The sequence below is a fragment of the Protopterus annectens genome, chromosome 11.part0, assembly GCF_019279795.1.
Source record: "Protopterus annectens isolate FY-2018-M chromosome 11.part0, PAN1.0, whole genome shotgun sequence".
NCBI lineage: Eukaryota > Metazoa > Chordata > Ceratodontiformes > Protopteridae > Protopterus > Protopterus annectens.
In genome coordinates, this window is record NC_056745.1 from 249,625,674 (window position 1) to 249,632,160 (window position 6,487).

A 6,487-nucleotide genomic window follows, 5' to 3' on the forward strand; every position below is an offset into this window, starting at 1 on the left:
CACTTGTCTGTTCTAAGCTAAGTCTACCCAACCTCTGCCCACCTCTTTTTCAATTTCCCATAATTTCCTATCTGGTGATATCCTTTTACATTCACTCCAGTCATCCTCTGCCCTTTTTCACCTTACAAGCCAGACAGTTACTCTCTCTAGCACTAATAATCTTCCCTGAGGCTATGCCATTCTCCTACAGACATCAAACCTTTTGCTACTCCAGATTTCATCAGCAGTTCACCTACACCCCTTCTCAAGCCACTCCTCCAGTGTGCACCTTTCCAGTTACCTTCTCCCATTCAGAATTCATCATCATCATCATCATCATCATCATCATCACCATCATCAACTCCCTTTTCCCCATTTTTACTACATGGGGTCAGGGCATAGTGTCACCTGTCAACATCCCTCTCTCTTGATTCAATGCCAGTCTTGCACCTTCTTCAACAATTATGCCTGAATGTCACAGGTCTTTACTCACACAATCCATCCATCTCTTTTCTAGATGCTCTCATTTCCTCTTGCCTTCCTCCAGACTGTCCTATGTGCCCAAACCACTGTAATCTGTTTTCCTTGACCTTGTCTGCAGTTGACATTATTTATTTTTTATTTTTATTTTACATTTGTTAACCAGGGGTGTCTTACTGAGCCGAAAAAGCCCTTTTTCAGTAGAGGCCCAGGGAGAAAAGCTCCACATAGAAAAATTACAGATACATTTAGATATTTAGACATGATCAGCATACACACAAATTACAATAGACATTTTTTTACAGTGGCATGCAGCGCATCAACAGTTACAGTGGAGTGAACAAACAAGAAAATATTAATTTAAAAATAAAGGTAATTAATAGATTTGTGGTGTACAGCTGACATTTGAACATAGGTAGAATACATACATTACTTAGGCCTCTACTCTGATGTCCTCATTTCTTCACCTGTCCCACAGTATACATCCTACCACCTGTCTCAGGCACTTCATCTCCATCACCTCTAGCTTCCTCAACTGCTCTGCATTCAATGTCCAGGTTTCTATAACATATAGTAGTACTGGTTGCACCATTGGTTTGTGCAACTTACTTTTCAGCTTCTTTGTATTCTTCTGTTATACACTACCTCTGACATTATGTGCCCATTGGCGGCTGCTGCCCATTTCATTCTAGCTTTGACCTCCTCATTCAGACTACCCTTCTCCACAACCACCCTTTCCAAATGCTCAAAGGTTTTAACCTGTTTCACTATTTTCCCTTTGATCTTAATTCTCAGCTTCTTCTGATTCTCTTATTCGCTGCCATTGCAATTGTCTTATCTATACAAAGTTTCATTTCATATGCCGTCAGTTTTGCATTTCATTCCCCTATTCTTCACTGAAATTCTTGCTCAGAGTCTGAATGTAATGCCACTTCATCTACATACAGCAACTTTGTTGATCTGTCCATTACAACCTGTTTGCTGATATAGTCCTTCACCACTATGAACAGCAGTGGGCTCAGAGCTGAACCATGAGGCACACCCACTCCCACTGGGAACCCCTCTGTGGCACAGAACACAGTTTGTACTTGAGCCATTGAGTCCCTGTTCATAGCCTACACTAATTCTACCAGTGTTTCTGGGACTCCAAACCAACACTGGAGTGCCCAAATCAGCTTTCCTGGGGCCTTGCTGTATGCCTTCTTCAATTCTAGAAATGCCTAGTTGGGCTGTTTTCTCATCTCTAGCTTCTTCTCAGCAATGTGGCAGGAGTTTGGTACCTGTGTACTGCCACAGTTGTGTATGTCCTCTTTGTTCTTGAATACTAGCACTAGTATGCTTATTCTCCAGTCATCTGTTATGCACCATTTCTCCCCTGTGTCACCTAGCGTGTTTATCACATCTGCTGTGACCTCATCTGGGCCTGCTGTTTTCCCTGACTTCATTTTCCTTATTGCTGTTCTTATTTCTTCTAGGGTGGGCTCCTCTTCCTTCATCTCATTGTAGGCAGTATCTGGGACAGTACAGCCTTTTTGGGGTTTTCTTCATTCGGCAGTTGCTGGAAGTACTTCTTCCAACTGACTTTGATGTCCCGTGTCCTGTGAGCAGTTGTTGCTGTCATCCTTTGTTTCTTTGTACCATCTACTGAGTCACTTTCCAGAAGCTGATAGATTCCCTCAGATGCCTTGTTCTTTCCTGTTGCATCTCCTTTCTTAAGCTGTTTGTTAGCCAACCAGTATTCCTTCCTAGCCTGTTCCATCTTTTCTATCTCCCACTTTTTTCTGCACTGCTTCTTTCTTTTGATGACTTCCTGGACTTCTGCATTTCAAAATCAGCATTCCTTATGTACCTTATTTCCATACCTGGCTTGGCTGCATATCTGTTCTGTAGTCCTCAAACATAATTTGAAGCACTGTCATTCATCTTCACCTATTTTTTCTTCTACTTGAGGTGCCAGAACCCTGACTAATTCCTTGAACTGCTGTGCTTTCTCTCCTGCCAACTTTCAGGTCGTTAGCCTGGTCTCTGTTGACCTTAGAAACTTCCCTGACCACTGCTCAAAGCTTATTGTGTAACTAGTGGATTATACTGTGGGCCTAGAGACCATAATAAATCATTTCAAAATATTTCCCACCTTTAATGTGACCTATAACCTGTACAATTCAATTGAAAAACAAAAAAATCTGTTAGGGGTAAAAATATAAAAAATAAAAAATGCACAATAACCTGGTTGCATAAATGTGCACACCCTTATACTAATACTTTGTTGTAGCACCTTTTGATTTAATTACAACATTCAGTCTTCTTGGGTAGGAGTCTAACAGCATGGCACATCTTGACTTGGCAGTATTTGCCCACTCTTCCTTGCAAAAGTGCTCTAAATCTGTCAGATTGCAAGGGCATCTCTTGTACGCAGCCCTCTTCAGGTCACCCCACAGATTTTCTATTGGATTTAGGCCTGGGCTCTGGCTGGGTCATTTCAAATTTTTAATTTTCTTCTGGTGAAGCCATTCTTTTGTTGATTTGGATGTATGCTTGAGGTCATTGTTGTGTTGAAAGGTGAAATTCCTCTTCATATTCAGCTTTCTAGCAGATGCCTGCAGGTTTAGGGCTAAAAGTGACTGGTATTTGGAACTGTTCATAATTCCCTCCGCCTTGACTAAAGCTCCAGTTCCTGCTGAAGAAAAGCAACCCCAAAGCATGATACTGCCACCACCATGCTTCATTGTGGGGATGGTGTTCTTTTGGTGATGCAAAGTGTTGTTTTTTGTGCCAAACGTACCTTTTGGAATTGTGGCCAAAAAGTTCAACCTTGGTCTCATCAGACCATAACACATTTTCCCACATGCTTTTGGCAAACTTGATGTATTGTTTTGCAAATTTTAGCTAGGCCTGGATGTTTTTCTGTGCAAGAAATGTCTTCTGTCTTGCAGCCCTCCCCCATAGCCCAGCTATATGGAGAACATGGGAGATTATTGTCACATGTAGTACACAACCAGTACTTACCAGAAATTCCTGCAGCTCCCTCAATGTCACTGTAGGTCTCTTGGCAGTCTCCCTGACCAGTTTTCGTCTTGTCTTTTCATCAGTTTTGGAGGGACATCCAGTTCTTTGCAACTTTACTGTTGTCCCATATTTTCTCCATTTTTGATGACTGTCTTCACTGTGTTCCATGGTATATCCAATGCTGTGGAAATTTTTTGTACCCTTCTCCTGACTGGTACCTTTCAACAATTAGATCCCTTTGATGCTTTGTAAGCTCTCTGGGAACCATGGCTTTCACTGTAGCAGGCAACTGAGTAAATGCCAGGGAAATCCTACTAGGACAACTGAACTTTATTTAGGGTTAATCAGAGTGTCTTTAATTGATGCCAGGTGTGTACCCAAGAAGACCGAATGCGGTAATTAAATCAAAAGGTGTTTCAACAAAGTATTAGTTTAAGGCTGTGCATACTTATGCAACCAACGTATTATATGTTTTTATTTTTAATATTTTTTTCCCCTAACAGACTTGTTTTTCAATTGAATTGCACACGTTATAGGTCACATTAAAGGTGGGAAAAGTTTTGAAATGATTTATTGTGGTGTCATTTTTTTTATATCACAAAAACCTGACATTTTAACAGGTGTGTGAACACATTTTATATCCACTTATATTTATGGTGCCAGACCAGCTGTTTCATACAAAACCATTTAGTGTATTTATCTATTTGTATGTTACCACCCTTTTATGACCATACAGTAATACTGGTTGCACAACTGCTTTGTACACCTTACTTTTCAGCTTCTGTGGCATTCACCTGTCTCACCCTTCCCCAGCACTCTGTGCTCCATGGCATTCACCTAGGACACACTTCCCCAACACTCTGTGCTCCATGGCATTCACCTATCACACAGTTCCCTAACACTCTGTGCTTCATGGCATTAACCTGTCACACACTTCCCCAACACTCTGTGCTCTGTGGCATTCACCTGTCACACACTTCCTCAACACTCTGTGCTCCATGGCATTCACCTGTCACACAGTTCCCTAACACTCTGTGCTCCATGGCATTCAACTGTCACACAGTTCCCTAACACTCTGTGCTTCATGGCATTCACCTGTCACACACTTCCCCAACACTCTGTGCTCTGTGGCATTCACCTGTCACACACTTCCCCAACACTCTGTGCTCTGTAGCATTCACCTGTCATACACTTCCCCAACACTCTGTGCTCTGTGGCATTCACCTGTCACACACTTGCTCAGCACTCTATGCCAGTTTGTTGCAGCCCCCTCTTATTCTGTCTTTGACCTCATTCAGACTTCTCTTTTCCTCAGCCGCCTCTCTCTGATACTAGTAGCTGTTAACCAATCCAACTATTTTCCCTTCTATTTCAGTTTTCACATTCTTCTGATTCCCCTATTTGCCACCATTACAATTGTCTTGTCTGTACTCAATTTCATCCTGTGCACCATTAGTTTTGCTTTACATTTCCCTATCATTTGCTGAAGTACTTGTTCAGAGTCTGCCTGTAATGACACATCATCTGCATACTGCAGCTTTGTTAGTTGGTCCCCTATAACTATTGGCTAATGTAGTCCATCACCAGTATGAGCAAAAGTGGGCTGAGAGCTGAATCCTGATTCACACCCACTTCAACTGGGAACCTCTCTGGGAGACTGTATCAATGGGTCTTATACATAGCCTTTGCTAATTTGACTGATGTTTCTATGGTTTGGTATCATCGCAGGACTATCCAAATCAGCTTTCTTGGCACCTTGTCGTATGCCTTCTCCAAATTTAGGGTTGCCCTTTGTTATTTTTTTCTCTTCTCTAGTTTCTTCTTAACTATCTTTCTTACTACAAATATCTGGAATGTGCTGCTTTACCCTGATCTCAGCTGCTCATCTATTATCTTACTTTGTACTTCTCTCATTATTCATTTATCAACCACCCTCTCCAGAACTTTCCTGCAGTGGGACAGGAGGTTGATACCTCTGTACTACCCACAGTTGTGAATGCCCCCTTTTTTCTATTACACTGGCACTAAAATGCTTATTCTGCAGTCATCTGGCATACGACTTTCTCTATTGCTCAGGAACTATTTCTCTGCCAACTCACCCAACAAATTGATCATCTCTGCTGTGACCTCATCTGACCCTGCTGCTTTCCCTCCCTTCATTTTCTTTAGTGCTGTTCTTATGTCTTTTAGGGTGGGCTCTTCTTCCTTTAACATAGGCTGTGCATGGGACAGTACAGTTTCTTTCAGGTTTTGTTTTCTTTGTTCAAAAACTGCTGGGCGTACTGCTTCCAACAGCCATTTATGTCCTGTGGACTGTTGTTGCTGGCATTCAATCTGAAGGGTGTTGGATTATTACCTTCTTTATCTTTCTGTCTTTGCCTTGCAACCTGTTAAGAGTTTCTTTGTGCTATCTTCTGAGTCACTTTCCAGAAGCTGGTAGAATGCCTCTGATGCCTTGTTCTCTATTGCATCTTTTCTCTTAGCCACTTTGTTAGCCAACTACCAATCCTTCTTATCTCGATCCAGCTTTTCTACCTTCCACTTTTCCTGTACCGCTTCTTTTCCTTTAGTGAGTTCCTAGACTTAAGCATTGCACCACAAGCATTCCTTATGACTTTATTTCTTTACCTGAATCAGCTGCATACCTGTTTTTAGTCCTCACACATGCTGTTTTCAGGCACTGCCATTCTTCTTCTTCAACTCAAACTATTTCCTCTTCTTCCTAAGGTGCTAGAGCCCTGAGTATTTCCTTGAACTGCTTTGCTTAATCTCTAGTCATCTTCTAGGTCTTCATCCCAGTCTCTGTTGACTTTAGAGTCCCTTCTGACCACTGCTTGCAGCTGATCGTAGCTAGCCATGGTATATGTTGTGGGGTAACAGTTTCAAAGGGGATGACTTTGTAACTGCTGAGTCTACTCAATGTCCTTTACTTACTAGGGGGAGGTGTAGCCGAGTTGCATGTTAGTAATTCTTATTAGTGCACTTGTTACTTTCTTTCTTGCTGAATCATGTTTTGGCTACC